This window comes from Crocodylus porosus, unplaced genomic scaffold (assembly GCF_001723895.1).
Source record: "Crocodylus porosus isolate Cpor-Errol unplaced genomic scaffold, CroPor_comp1, whole genome shotgun sequence".
NCBI lineage: Eukaryota > Metazoa > Chordata > Crocodylia > Crocodylidae > Crocodylus > Crocodylus porosus.
In genome coordinates this window covers 818,191-834,495 of record NW_017728910.1, presented here as the reverse complement: position 1 = coordinate 834,495, position 16,305 = coordinate 818,191, and positions in this window count along the sequence as shown.

The window sequence follows — 16,305 nt, the reverse complement described above, 5'->3', positions numbered from 1 at the left end:
TGGATCTTGATGGTTGTTGGCCCCGTCCCTCTGATCACTGGGGCCTGGGACCCTCTACCCAGTCGGCTTTAGGAATTCAGCTAGCTCTTCCCCACCTACCGGCTGCTTGCTCTGACCCCGCTACTCCCTGTCACCTCCCCTCCAACAGTGGGTAACCGAACAAAACACAAATTAAACCACCGGCAGTAACACCAGATCCTAAGGGACGTCCATTACCCCTTCTATGACAGTACCTATCTCCCACTCTATTGGCCCCAGTTGCCGGCTCTTAAGCCTCCACCTGCCTAACCTTGGCCTGGGGTCAGCCTACTGTGCTCCTGGTGGGTCCCCTTGACGCATCTCTCATATAGTTCTTTTTTGGGACTGCCTGTACCCTCTGTAATCCCACCTGGTCGGGTGATCTGCAGCCTGTCGCCTCTTTGTATCTTCTGAGGGCTTGTCCAGGTGCCAGTGTTCCCCCAACCTTCTTGGCCCCCGCACCTTGACCTTGCTTCCTCGTCTCCTTCCTTGCTGCCGGCAACAGTCTTCTCCTGCGGGATCCTGCTCTCTCCACCTTGACTGCCGGCTGCAAGCCCCCACGCTTCTAGGGAGCTGGGAATTCAGGAGTTTTTAAACTCCTTCATATTGGAACCCTTTAAGAAATGGGTTCTCAAACTTTGGATTGTGACCCCCAAGGGGGTCACGAGCAACTTAAAAGGGGGCCACAAAATTCCCAGGGGGTATGCATGGCGGCGCAGGGTGGTGGATGGTAGCAGTGGCTGCCACATACGAGCTCCCCATCCCTCTCCCTCCCTGCTCCCCTGGTCACCATCCAGCACTCCAGATCACGGTATCACAAAGTTTGAGAACCCACATTTTAAGGCAAACTTTGCCTGATTTATCATTGCTAGATAAATAATGCTATTTTAATAATAGAGTCTCTTTAGTAAGAGTATTGTCAAGCAGTATTCCACTAGCAAATACATTTCATATAAAATATATGAAGGCATTTTCTTAATTTACTGTTTTCAAGTTTTCGCTTACTATAGGCGTTCACATGTGATAGTCTGAGAGGTGCACTTAGGAAAGCTGTAAAGGGAAATCCTGTAACACTATCAAAAGGTATCTGACGAGAATGTTAGCAAGTCTGGCCTTCATCTGCTCAGTGAAAGATTATTCCATTTAAAACTGATTTTATTGTTCACCAGGACATGCAATGAACAAAAGAAGGAAAAGACACAAAGGCACATTTAGTTCCCAAACATGAGAAAAGTCCTATCATGGGAACCATCAACATGGCAAAGATTCAGCTTCAGAACCTGGCCCTTCTGCTAGTGGCAGACCACATTGCTCCACTATCAAGAAACAACAGGAACTTTTGGACACCTTAAGATGGAAGAGCAAGAAATAATTGGTTTTCCTTTAACTGACAGTTCTGTATCATTATGAATTTAATATCAGGTATAGATGGTAAATGCATTTTCCATTTATATAAACACAACTTAACTTACATTAATGTGTGCAAAAAGAATTTAAGAATAGGACCAATGAAAATGTGGTTCTGAACTCTCAAATTTTAATGGAACGGAATATCTTTCTCCACTGTTTGTCAAGATCTAACAACCAAAACTAAAGGTTTTATATAGAAAAGTTTCCTAATAATTCTCTTTGTGAGTTACAAATAAAAAATAATCTCACTTCCTTTCTCCAAGCCGTGTTGAATACAGTGACAAAAAACATAACAGGTAAATAAAAATAACTTAGAAAAAGCAGATACAGTTCTGGATAGACACACAAGGAGCAGATATTCAGAATAATAAGATGCAGTTTTAATCAGAAGCAACTCCATTTCCTCATGAGCAGATAATGTATCAAATAATCTTAAAGGCCTTATAGAATTAAATGTTGACCCTAATATCTTCATTAAAAATTCCAGAGTGTCAGGCAGTTGAAAATTATACTAAAAGTCCTGAGTGAAATTAGAGGACTCAGCAACACTTCAGCTGAAAGCTGTATTGAAAACTGGAGCCACTGAGATTTTTGAATTCTGTGTTTTGTGTTTGTAGTGTATAGTTGTTCTTTTGTTGAAATGCTGATCAAGTGCAGGTGTTGTTGGTAGCTTGCTTAAATCTGACTGGCTGACAATTCTTGATTAGAATTTATGGAATTATTAACAAAATTTTTGTTCACTGAAATTTAGGTGAATATGCCACAAAAGTGTTGAGATATGATGTGGAATAACAGTTGTTGGCACTGCAGCTAAGACAATGGAAGCTTATTAAGTACTCCGTATATGGCATTGCTTTGTTGTGTTTTTTCATTGGAAGAAGATACAAAGATTAAATATAATTCAAATACTGACTTAGGTTGGGAATCCAAATGGTTTTGTCTGGTCATTGTAACAGTCTTCCAAATATTAGAAAAAGTAGGTTGCGTGTTGAAATTTTAATCCACCTCACAGTACTACATTTTTGAGTACTAAATATCAGGAAAATATTAGAAATCTTGTTCTAGTTCAAGGTACTGAAGACTTCAGTAACCTAATACCATACTCTTAAAGCTAGGATGCACTACTGTTAGAGGTTCTGCAAATATACAGTGGATTACTATTATGTTCCTGATAAAATTATGGATTAAAAAACCTGTGTTCTTATTTTGTAGACAAGGGTCAGAAGAATTTGTTGTCTGGTTCTGTGGCTTATTTCTCTGGATTACTGAATCTCACAGCTGTTTATTCTCCTCTATTTCCCTCCTCCCCTCCCTTCCTCTTTCTAAACACAATCAAAAGTTTAAATCACATGCACAGTTTATACCACTGAAAAGGAAAACATTTCAGAATAGCTGCTGCAGAAAATGGATTAAAAGTGCTTTCTGATGGATCTCTTGCACAACCCTATTGTAGGTCAAAACAGATTTGGCTTATTTTTGCTTCCTTTTTCATTTTTCATATAATGTTTGCAGATTGAAAACATATCTCTTCTGCATTACTAAGGCTGTGGACAGACTGGAATTGATTATTTAATATGAGTTATGTGGACTTCCCTGCTCAGACAATAGCATTTGTTTGGATTGGCACTTACTAACTTACTCATACGCCATGATACGCTGTTAAAGCAACTGATCTGTAATGTACATTATGACTAAGTTAGCTCGTAAGCTGTTTCATTGTGATATCTCCGGTACAGGAATTTTTGGCTTCTTTTCAACATTAAGTCATATTGTATAATTTTTCGATGACATAACCATACCAAGAGAAGATTGGCTGAAGGAGAGGGGGAAAAGTATTTCCTGAAGATCCTGGTCTTCCAGCATTAGAATTTACTATTTTAATTATGAAGACTGTAGAAAAACAGCACTATTTCTCAGGGAGAGAAGTTTCTTTATACAGTAGGGAGAATCCCAGGTATTTGACTATTCCATTCTCCTGTCTATGTCAAAGATGCTTTAGCCTCCTCATTATTTAGAACATTTAATTCATTTAGAACTGATTTTTTTTCTTTTAATATGCCTTTAATTAAGGGCAGAGATAACTAGCTGAGTGAATAATGTGCTTTGCTATTTGTACAGTATTGTAAATTCACACATCCCTGTAAAAAGGATGAAACAAGTAACTAACGACAGGCCTAAACACCCACAAATATCCCTTCTAAGGATTACACTGCTAGCAGGACATAAGCTAGCTGAGGTATGTCTTTGTGAGCTGTCATGACTGCAGCAGCTACAGTATAGACATACCCTGAGTAAACACAACTATCCATATTTTGGAAGTATCTCCATAAAATATCAGGGCAAACCTGATAGCTTAGTTGCTGTTATGAATGTAACAGCAAGAGCTTTTATGAATGGTTAGGACTCTGAGCTGACACTTCATAACAGAAACCACAGTGATTAAATTATAAAATTAGAAAAAGACCCAACTAATAGAAGGATTCTGAGAGAATTACAGGAGCCAGGCTACAAAGCTGGTGAGTAAATATCTTAATTTTACAAACAGAAATACCGAAGGCACATATTTCAAATGATTTGCTTCAAGTTACGGAGCAAGTCAATGGCTGATTTAAAATTAAATTATAAGGCTAAGTATACATAATCAAAAAGTCTGAGGCTGAATCAATTCAATCTTCTCAGGTTAGTCTAAGATGCATAGATTGAACCATTAAGCAAGTGAGCAGACATTCACTTTTGATTCTAGAAATTAAGCCACATGTCTGCAGTGGCCCAGGCCAGAAGCTGAGGGGCACTAGAGCAGGCCTCCTTGCTCAGCTGGAGCAGACAGCTTCGGGCAAGGCTAGTGCACCCACCCTGCAAGGAGGGAGTCTGTGAGGGAGGTGCAAAGCATCTTGGGATGCCGGGGGACTGTGAGTTAACTTGAATCTGGAGGGGATCTGGGACAGAAGTTCAATAAATTGATTTAACCTAGATCAGTTAAGTCTGATACTACATCCATCCAAGTTTATCTTAAACCAGGTTTGGCCATTTTGAAAGTGGTTTATGTGCACTCAGCTTCTGTTGTGTTACTGATGTGAACCAGCCTCTGATCACTTATACTGGTTTCTGTGTAATTTCTGTCCCTAGGCTAAGAGTTCCTGGCTTCCCCCTCCAGTTCTAGCCATTAGACATGAGCTGTGCCATGTATGTTATATAAGGTTATGCAGCATATAAAATACATAGTGGTGATATAATGCATGTTGCCCAGATTTAATGCCAAGCTGGCTTGCTGAAAGACATATGTAATTTTTCAAGCACATCCCTATAGTACAGGATATGGGTGAAAGCTGGCTAATGGCACTTAAAGGACTTGCTAAAAGCTTTTGTTAGTTTATCATAATACTGTATTCCTCAGGAGGAGGAAGAGAAGAGGAGACAATCACAGCAAAGGTAAAGCAGAGCAAAGGATGCCACCAAAGGTGGGGGTGGGAAAGTAAAGACAGGAACGGAGATGCTTTACTTTCCATCTTTCCTTTTATTCTACCTTCCTACTTCATGAAAGTTGTTTCTCCCTATCCCTGTCTCTCTCCCTGTGCAGCAAAGGGAAATAAGCTAGACTCCGGGAATCTAATTCTCAGCTAGTGATCAGTGTTGCTCCACTGACTTCGGTGGAGCAACATCAGTGAATCGCAGCTGAGAATCTGGCTTTAGTCCCAGAATTTCTTGTGCAGATCATCATTTAAAACCTGCAGGCCAAACCCTACTCTCACATACAGTAATTCACCTCCAAGGAAGTGAATGGGGCTGCAGCCATATGACCAAAAGCAACATATGGATCTGGGATTTTACTTCTGCAAAGCCAAACTGAGGGCAGTGAAAATCAACAAGAAACACGGAAATCTACAGTGATTTGGGTATACTGAGAAACCCAAAGCAATAGGTATATATAATCTTTTACCTTGTAGAAGGTGTAGCTCTATGTAAATTAATTCCTTCCATAATTCAAATACACCTACACAAGGATGAGAACCCTGTAATACTGTCTTTGCATTTTAAATTATGAACCTTAATGCCTTTCAGATTTGTCTTGTTCTTGAACTATTACAATGAAAAACACACCACCAGAGTCCAGTTAATATTGATGCTAGTCCCAATTTGGAGTATTTCCACTCTACAATGGTTTACTCCACTGAATTATAAAAGGAAAAAACCTCTGTGACAAACATTTGACGGTGGGATCCTAATTACAGGCCACATTCTGCTTTGCTTATTTCTGCACTTAGTCCTATTAGCATCAGTAGGAATATCACATGGTTACTGAAGCTCTGTGGGGAACAACTGTCTTTGTTTGATATTTATATAGCACCCATAAAAGTGGGGAACTCCTAGACACTTTGGTATTACAATAATATTAAATAGTAATAATAATTATGAAGAGCAGAGGTTTTTACCACATATGGGCAGATATAAGGAAGAGAGATGATAGTTCCAGAAATCGTGTGTCATTTTTCCATAGAGGACAGAGATCCTGTTTTACAAGCTCAGGTATGACAGCCCTGGTCAATGAGCAATCTTGAAAGAACCTGTCCTTGTCCACCTCCATTTTATTATTGAAGGAAAGAGCTTCAGTAACACCCTTGAAGCCACTGGGTTTAAAGATAGCTTGGATGTTTTTTTAGATATTATTTTTCATTGATGTTATACCAGAGAAGATGGACTATATAAATTTTTCCTTTCATATGTCTTATAATTGCTCTCAGTTTTTTTCTTTATGAATTCCCAGGTGCTGGCTGGCTGCCCCGACACCACGTGATGGCGGCACCTGGCGTGGCCCAGGACCCCAGCGTGGCTCACGTTCTACAAGGCGCCCACCGCCAAGAAGATCGGCGACCTCCAGTGGACACGGGTGCACTGCATCCTGGCCACTGGCACCTTTGTGCACCACCTGGACCCAGTGGCCTCGGCGTCCTACCCCTTCTGCCCAGGGGTGCTGGAAGAGGACATTTTCCACACCTTCCTCGACTGCCTCTGACTGCAGCCGCTCTTTGCTGCCTTCAGGGCACTGCTTCGGGCACTGGGCCGGGACTTCTCAGAGGAAACCTACATCTACTCCTTCCCATACTGGGCGGCTGAGCGGGCCACAGTCAGCCTGGCCAACTTTCTGGTGGGTAGAACCGGCTCACCAGGACCGTCTCTCTCTTGAATTCGAGCACGCGGTCCTCTGGCGGACGGTGTCCACCTTTGAGGAACACCGGGCCGTCGACAGGGCACTGTGCCGAGTCGAGGCGGGACGCCTGCTTCTTGCCCTGTGACACCACCAGCTCCTCAAGGTGCAGAGGCTTACCCACCAAGCTGAGACCTTGGGCTTGTCCAGGTGGGCCACTCCCTGATGTCCTGAGGTCCCCCTGGGTGTCCCCCCTGGCAAGAACTGTATATATGTAAATACTTCTTTTGTTCTTTGTGTTTTTTGTTTTTTTGTCTAAAGTGTGCGGGCAGGCCTTGAAGGCCATGAGCCCAGACCTTGTCCTTGAGGTCCTTGGACCTAACTGTACATAATTTCTACTGCCCACCATTTGTCACCCTTCCCGGAATAAACGTCTCTTAAAAGTCAAAGTCTTTTTGAATTATTAGCACCAATGTACGGTATGGCCATTAAAAAAGCTACCACTGTTTTTCCACGGACAAGAGTTTCGTATATATTGGGGCAATTCATTTGCATATCAACGGCTTTTTTCTTCAGCTAGGGACAGAAGTTACACATAAACTGGTATCAGTGATCAGAAACCAGTTCAAATTTGTAATACAACAGAAGTTCAGTGCACATAAATTGGTTTCAGCCATTTTGAAAGCAGTTTAAGATAAACCTGGATAGATTCAGTATCGGACTTAATTGATTTACGTTAAATCAGTTTATTGAAATTCTGTCCCAGGTCCCCTCCAGATTCCAGCTAACTCATAGTCTCCCAGCATCCCAGGATGCTTTGCACCTCCCCCGCAAGCCCCCCACCCCAAGCAGGGTGGGCGGGGTAGCCTTGGCCCACACTGTTTGCTCAAGCTAAGCAGGGAGATGTGCCCTAGCGCCCCACCCCCAGCTTGTGGCCTGGGCCACTGCAGGCATGTAGATGCATTTCCAGAATCAGACATTAATGTCTGTTCACTTATTGGTCCAATCTATGCAATTTAGACTAACCTGCAAAGATTGAATCAATTCAGCTTTAGGCTTTCTGACTGTCTGCACTTAGCCTATATGTTCACATTTTTCTACTAGATTTTTTTAATGCATCCCAGCAAAGTGATATGAGATCTAGAGCCAGATCTATTGGCTATTGTAAACTGGCATAGTTCCATTAAAGAAAACTGACTTACATCCACTAAAAATCTGCTTACTGTTTTCATTTAACATGCAAGAAATGAATATACTGAAAATACCATAAGCAGAACAAAATATCATATTCAGTTCCCAGAAGTAGTTTTCTGCAGCTTTAAAAAAGCCAGCAAAAACAAAAAAGTAGATCCCTAGATAAAGATATTTAACTTTGTCCAAATTTTATATTACAGTCTTTGGCTTTTCTGATGGTTGTGAAGAATCTGAATTCATGGCCTAAAATAAGCTATTGTAGTCTTCAAAGGCTGAAAACTCTATGGGCTACTGTCCTTACTCAGGCAAAGCTTCCATTGAAACAAGATGCAGGCTTTGTGCTTTCAGGAATGCAATTGTTACAGCTATGTTAGAATCATGATTGCTGAATACTGTAATATAATTATATCAGAGGAGGTTCATGCTATACTCTTCCCACTTTTACTGTCAGCAAAGATTTCCAAATCCATTTTTGGTGTGTCATCATCTTCTTGTGACAGGAAATATGACTGTAGCATTGGTAGGTTTCTAATTATCTTCTCAGTTGTTGCAAATAATGATAGCCTTCTTGTTAGTACATGTCTTGGATGAGACTCATGGTTTGTACCACTGCAATCAAGCAGATTCTTTAATTTCCTGTGTTCCTGTGGTCTGAACCAGAAAAAAAGACTAAATAGTCTCAGCCACTCCTTGCTCCCACTGTGTATGCACCTGTAAGTAAATAAAAGAATAGTTTTAATTAAACACATAACCACACACGCAAAGAATTACAGTTCCCAAGGACTTTACTGAAAATTGGGTAGTTTATTCCTATGTAGATTTCTAAGAAGTTTGTAAAAAAGAGTACATATGATAGTCCTTTTTCTACAGTGGCTCAACTATTCCACCTTCAAGACATTAGCCACAGCAGTTCAGGGTAAAAAAATATGAAATGATAGTGATCGAATGCCCAGTCCTTTGATTCTGACTCATCTTAGTTCCAATTATTGCATTTCCAAGGGAATAATTAGATAATTAGTAAAGCAGAGTAACCACTAGGCAAGATTGCCTCTCAAAGGATGGGCAGGATCTATAAAATTTTGAAAAAAATAAATATTAATTGGACACAATGGGCAAAAAGGATTAATTCAAGGCAAAAATCCATTGATGTCATTGGGAATTTGTCCCATTAAAAATAAGGTCTATGCAGCATTAACTTCAGAAAATCTAGTATCCATGTGCTTTCACATATCAACTGATCAGAAATGAGGATGAAAAAGAGTTTTTCTTTTCTAGAATTGCACAACTACGTGCATTAAAAAGTGTTTTAATGCCTTCCTCCCAAACATCCAGAGCTGACTAATGTCAAAGACTTGATGTTTGATTAGGTGGAATGTTGATCTGTTCCAGCATTACATTTCCTGTGTTTACTCCCCACCCCTGAGACCAGGAAGAAAAAAATATTAGACATTTAAAACTCTTTTTGCTAAATAGACAAGTTAACTGGCAGTGAAAAAGGAAGCTGGTTATTCAAGCAACTCTAAAGCCTTGTCTACACATGGTTTTTGTGCTATTATAACTCTATCCCCAGCGGGGGATGCAATTCTTCAGATAAAAGCATGTTCGTATTATGATAAATCATTTTTTGGAAATTTACAGAAATACAATATACAGATAGACAATTAGACATGTCTCCGTTGTACTGTTACACCTGCATCTGTACTAAGAGTTTGCACTGATTCAGTGACGGTCTTTAAACTGATAAAGTGAAATCCTGGCCAAAAACTGTGTAGAGCAGCAAGGTCAAGTAAAAAGCAGAAGTGGGTGCAGCAAGGACATACATTCACCTGTCTGAAGTACCCAACATTCATAGACCTTGTAGCTCACACTCAAGGGAATGCAGTTGGAGCACATTTTCAGCTGCTGCTTGTTCCTCCAAAAGACAAGGTGGCTTTCTGATAGTCATGGGCTCATTATGTAAAAATGAGTTGTGAAGAGAGGAACAGCCAAACTGGTATTTATAGCTAAGGGGTCAATAACGAAATGAAATGTTTTTAAAAGAGGCCCCGCCCCCCCCGCTCCCCCCAAACCTCCCGGAGTTTGAACAGTGGCTCAGCTTGACAGCTGCCATACTAGGCTGATTGTTTTTCCTTTCACATTACATTAGAAATTAAAGGAAGACATAAAATATCCCATTTTCTAAATAGAAGCTATGCATCCAAACAACTACAGAATTTCCAGTAAAGGTGACATCAGTATATTACAGTGATTCTCAAACAGGGTTATCTTTTCAAAGGTGTCACATGATGCCACACAATGTTATCACTGTTAGGTGTATAAACCTGATTCACAAGATAAACCCTGAGCTTTCAAATAGGAATCCATAGCATTATAAACATTTTAACAAGGGATGCCTTGAGTCTGAAAAGGTTGAGAACCACTGGTATATTAAAATATAAGAAGCACAGAAACGTCTATGTATTATAAGAATAATTTTTGCCGCTCTGATCTAGTCGGTTGGGAATGGCCTTAAGAGTCACCCTTGCACTGATATAAGTTTGCTCAATTATACTGAGAAAGCTGCTTACCGTTTTTGTGTCTCAGTTATCCCATCAGTGAAATAGGGATGAAGTGCATCCAATCTTGCAAAACTCATGAGACCTGCAGATGCAAAACAGCAGTAAATGTGAATGACTAGTAACATAAGCAAAATGAAGACAAACTACATCAGTCATATATCATGTGATCTCAGCATATGGCTAGAGCTGATTTTTCTATAGCTCTGTTTGTTTATTCAGTAGACTGTGGTACTTGCTAAATTAAGAAAGCATTGCAGTCTGATATGCCTAAAACACATAATAAAAAACTGTAGCTGCTTACTAGATCTGCCAAAAAACCTCTAAAGCGGCCATTTAAATTTCCAGTATTTGGAAAACACTTTAATTATTTATCATCACCACTACCATTGTTTTTATTTAGTCAAATCCCAAAGTCCTTACTCAGCTCTTACTTAGAAAATTTCCTACTGGAAAGCATGTAGGTAGACAAGGTTCTTTGGGTAAATCTGAGACCTTTTATTAGACCAACTAGAAGTTGGTCTAATATAAGATCTCAGATTTACCCAAAGAACCTTGTCTGCCTATGTCCTTAGACCAACACAGCTACAACTTACACCCCTATTGGAAAGAATAGCATTTTTGTCTGAGTAAGAACCTCAGGAATTGGCCTATTAAGTTACTGATTACTAGTTAATTAGTATTATCACCACAAAATTAATTTTCAGCCCCTAAACTCTGGCTAGATAAAGTACATCAAGGCAATGAATCTTCAGATAACTTGCAGTGCACTTATTAGTGTGTTATCCAGGTACAAATTGTATTGGTGCCTGGTTGTATTTGCATGTGAACCTGTAAAACTGTATTCCCCTGAAACCAGTGGGACCATATTAACAAATAAGGCTTTTCACCTGAGTGACAGTTTCAGGACTAGTCCCATAGGAAACAAGCGTACTTCAGCTGCAGAGCTTTAGAAGGCAGCAGATATAGAAAATCTAATCCCTGGGGTCAGGGTGCTTGGTTCCAAATATGCAACCAGCAGGAGTCACAGAGAGACTCTTGCAATGGAACATGACCTAAATGTGGTCCGATTAAGCTAAAATGCAATATTTCACTGTCCAGGGATACCTATTCACCAGCTGCCATGAGGGTTTTTGCTTGGAAGCATAGATTAAAAATATTTCTACCTACTACAGCTGATTTAATGGGCCAAAGAAGTATGTTGTATGTGCTTCCTGTCTGCTAGGCAGGGCTGGATTTACCCTTTAGTAGGGCCTAGGCAAACAAACTCGTGGGCCCCTGGCCGGTCAAGAACCCCATCCTCAAGTGGTTTGGGACCGACAGCCAGTGCAGGGTATGGATCAAACGCTTTAACGGGTCAGATTCTGTGGTGCATGTGGAGGCTCAAAAGGCACAGCCTCAGAAGTAGGCAGTAAAGCATTAAGCCTACGTCATGCCTCCTGCATTCTGACCTGACCTGGGGCAAACAAGTTAAAGCAGTAACCAGCTGCCTAACTGGAACTGCCAGAGCCTGCCCTGGGCTGCCTATGGTTGCACTGCAGCCCCGAATCCCCGTAATGCTCAGTGTACACACCAACTTCTTCCTGTCCCAGGCCCTGCTCCTAACAACTTCCTACCCCAGAACCTTTGCTTATGGTGACTCTGCGCTGTACTATCTTCAGAGAAATTCTCCCCCAGCCCACTACAGCACTTCAGCAGATTGTATGTGCTGCAGAGTAGCACAAAACAGCAGCAGCTGAGAACAGACTACATTCAGTGACTTTCTCTCTTTCAGGAAGTGGCCTGTGCCCCAACCATCCCTTCTGCGTAGCCGCCAAAGTTGAGTTCTCCTAGGTAGACTATGTTGCAGCAGGCTGGTCTACTGATAACAAAGGTGGGAACAGTCACAGCAGGGTCTTTAGCTGAGATGAAATGGCATCATTTGTTCATGAAAACATTTAGTAACTCCCATCCTTTGATGTAACTCACAACACATCTAAGTGTTCGCTTAACAGGCAGGGTCATTGTTTACAGATATTACAGTGTGTTGGATAAAATTGTACATCCAACACTGCTTCATTTTGCTTAGGAAATTGTAACTATAGTTCCATTTCTTAGATATTTGCCTCTTTGTGAAGTGCCTGATGAGTACTTGTTCCCTAGACTTGATCATATTTTGCATTTGACTGGCAATGCTTTGTATTTTAAATTCTATTGGTGAATTGACAATACTGAAGCAAACCTAGGGCATGTTGTTTTCATCCTTGAAGCTGTCAGGCTTAGAAGAGGAACAACAAGAAAACAAACCAAATGAAAAGAAGGGATCAAGCATTTATGTGGATAACAAGAATGTTGAGAATTATAGTAGTAACAACCATAAAAAAGAGTTTGGTGCGGGATCTAGTTCTTCAGGGTATAAATTAACAAACGTGGGTCAGGAAAAAGCACTTCCTGTGTGCAGGCTACTCTGAACTGCTTTCTGCTGGGTTTTTCCTCCGGTGTAGCTAGGAACGAGCCCAGTTAGAGAGAGTATACCAGGTCAGATCTGCTGTAATCTCTAATGGCAATCCTGTCTTCCCAGACAGGCAGATACCGTACAACTCTGCATGTCTTCATTTTGTCACTGTTAAGGCTTGCCTTCACTGCTAAAAACATGTTTGTTTTATATTTTGTTTTTTTGCCTTGAGGTGAATGATTACAAGGTAAAAAATACAGACCAGACATTTTAGTTCTACCATGAGGGATGTACCTTGATTTTAGTGAACTTTGAGGAGCATGATAAAATTTTTGCTCACTCTAGCTCTTTTGTTGCAAAGGAAGTGCTCAGTCTTGGTCCTTGCTTAGAGACAAGCAATTGTGCCATTTTACATGGTGGTTTTGTAATGTGGAGAAACTGGCATCAGGATGAGATCACACTCATTCTGTCTTCTGACCTGAAGGAATGTGAACTCTTTGACCTCATAAATATGCATAAATTGGCAGATATTATATTAGTTAAATTACTTTGCAATAATACATTCCATTTAGCACTTACATTGTATCATGCTTTTCATTCACTGAGCTTAGTGTAATGCACCAAAGTGAGCTAAATAATTACCAAATGCTGAAACAGTAATGTATTTAAACTACCTTTCTGTCCTCTTGCACAAAAGTAAATCTTCACATTATTTGGCTAGTTGCAACTCCTCTACAGGAACTGGCAGTAAATGGTATCATAGAATCATAAGAAACATAGAAATTAAGGGCTGGAAGGGACCTCTGCTCTGGGCAGGAATACTGCTAAAATCAAATGATCCCAGCAAGGTGTTTGTCCAGTCTCCTCTTGAAGACTTCCAAGGTTGGGACTGTACCACCTGCTTGGGAAGTTTATTCCAGATTCTGGTCACCCTTACCATACAGAAGTTCTTCCTTGCATCCAACCTGAAACCATCCTTTAACAGTTTATGGCCATTGCTCCTTGTTCTCCCTTAGGGTGCCCTAGTGAACAGTTTTTTCTCCCAGCTCCTGATATTCACCCCTTACATACTTACAGATGGCCACAAAGTCCCTCAGTCTTCTCTTCCTCAGGCTGAGCAATCCCAGATCCCTTAGTCTTTCCTCGTAAGGTTTGTCCTCCAGGCCCTTAATCATTCTTGTGACCCTTCTCTGGACCCGTTCAAGATTCTCCATGTCTGAAAAATGGTAGTGCTGCATTAAGAACAAGAGAGAGATGATCTTGGGGTATACCAAGGGAAGGGTATTGAGGGCCCCAGAATCTACAGGGAATGATGGCTTCCAACCTCATGGATCCAGCTAATGTAGGAAAGTCACCTGAATCTCTGAGACAGATCTCATCCTGCATGTATAGCTGTTGTCCTTATGGCTCTAATGGAGTTCCCCTCTCCTGATGCACCATAATTCTAAATGAACCACGTAGAAATTGGTAAATTGACAGCTGTGTACCAATCACAGAGAAGCCAACTCCCAGAGTGATTTAGTCTGCTCTAAGCAACATTCATTCTTGATGTTATTTCCATGCAGGAATCCAGGAGGTCTGCTTTGCCTTCTCCTACCTTAGCTCCACCCCACAAAATCTGGCTCCAAAAGGCTTCTGTGATATTGTAGGGGAATCAGGGGCACAGGTGGTGGGGGGTGGGGGGTTCACAAAGCAGCATTCCCTCCTTCAGCATGGATAATGGAGAATCCACTTGTAGAAGATCTCACTCATGCATGTCCAATATGAGGAAGGAGCGGGTGCTCACACTCATTAAGTGGTGCAATACACAAAGGAACTAAAGGCCTTGGTACTAATCTACCATACTATAGCCTGAAACATTGCTACTAAATGGGCTGGAACCTAATGCAGCACAAAGTAGACCTGATCTGTCTTGAGACACCTGGTGCTAAATCTTCCTGTGTAGGGAACCTTCTGTCAGCAGAAAGTCTGGCAAGGATGTCTGTATCATCAGCAGCACACTCTTGCCCAGTGTAGGAATACAGAAATACAGAAGGTACGTTGTAGTGTTCCAGGGACAGAGTAGGGACTGGGGGGCAGTAGGATAGAGCAGTGTTTCTTTCCACATCTTCCACCATTAATGTAATGCCACTGTGAGTTAGGCTTGCTTTTCTGCACCTCTAACTTGTGCCAGGTTTGGGTGACTCAGAACCAGGGAACTGAACAGACCCCTGACAGACCCCAGTCTCTACTGTGCAACAGCTATGCTTGAGTGGGCTGGAAAATCTGTCCCAGTATGCCTTATGGAAGCTTAGTTTCAACTGAAGGAAAAAAAACCCACTCATCAGGGTCATTGCAACAATATCTTAACCTGATTTTTCTTTAAATAATACATTTCCTTTCTCTGGTGGGTTTGGATGCAAACTCTGCAAGCAAACAAATGACCGTAAGTATGGTACATGCACCATCATATTTAAATGGTAGTCATTTGTTAGTGTTACTCCAGCCACACTGAACATAATTATTTTATACCATTTTCAGGATACAGCTGCATTGTGAAGAATGGAGGAGTTCTTTCTAGTAGAGCAACAAAGCTAATATTCTTTAAGGATCAATCTAGGGGCCAGTCCACCCATCTTGTACCCACTAATTTCAGAAGTATAGGGGTCTGACCTATTAAAACATGAATATTTCTACATCTCAGAAACATCCTCAAAGAGAATAATACAAAAAGCAGCTTGGGAAAATGTTGGTATATTATGGATAAATATATTTTATCATCCTAAATCAATATCTCATCCTAAGCCATTTTATTTTGCAGGTATCTTTAAAGCACTTGCAAAATACATGGAGAATATAATAAGTACAATTTATTAGACTGGCCTTAGTGCATACCACAAACAAAATACATGTATTTACAGGATATGTTTGTGCTGTGTTATAAATAATTTAGTTTTTCATTTGATCTCAGAAGCTTTAATAGGCTTCATGGTCCGAATCTGTAATAGTCAGCAGCTGTAATGTGAGAAAAAAATATGTTCTAGTTGTGTATTTGACACTTTAAGTGCCTATGGGCTGACATTCATTATTGGCACAAGTAAAGTTAGCTTCCAAGCTACCAGGGAAATCACTAAAGATAATACAGATTGAGGAAATTCTAACATGTCAAATAAGAAAAATATGAGCATTTTCTAGGTATACTCTGAGGTGTGTCTGATATTTCACTTTTTGTAACATGCATTTCTAAGGGAGATGCCAATATACTATATATAAAATACATACATATTTGAGCATTACATGCAAAAACAGTATTGCTCCTTTAAAAATGAATAGCAAGGGTCATTATCCCACATCCCATCTTCACAGGAGGAATGTTACTGACTCCTGTAAGGGTACTTGGGGAAGCAGAAGTTTGTGGAATCAGGTCCAAGTTTGGTTTACTTCTTATAGCAGAGCTCCTTGGGGAACAAGCAAGCAAAGAGGCTCTTTATTCCTTCAGAATGTGTGGCTTTATCCTCTGTAACCTTTACTAGGGTGGGGATTCGTATACCTGACTACTCCTAGGGGAGTGC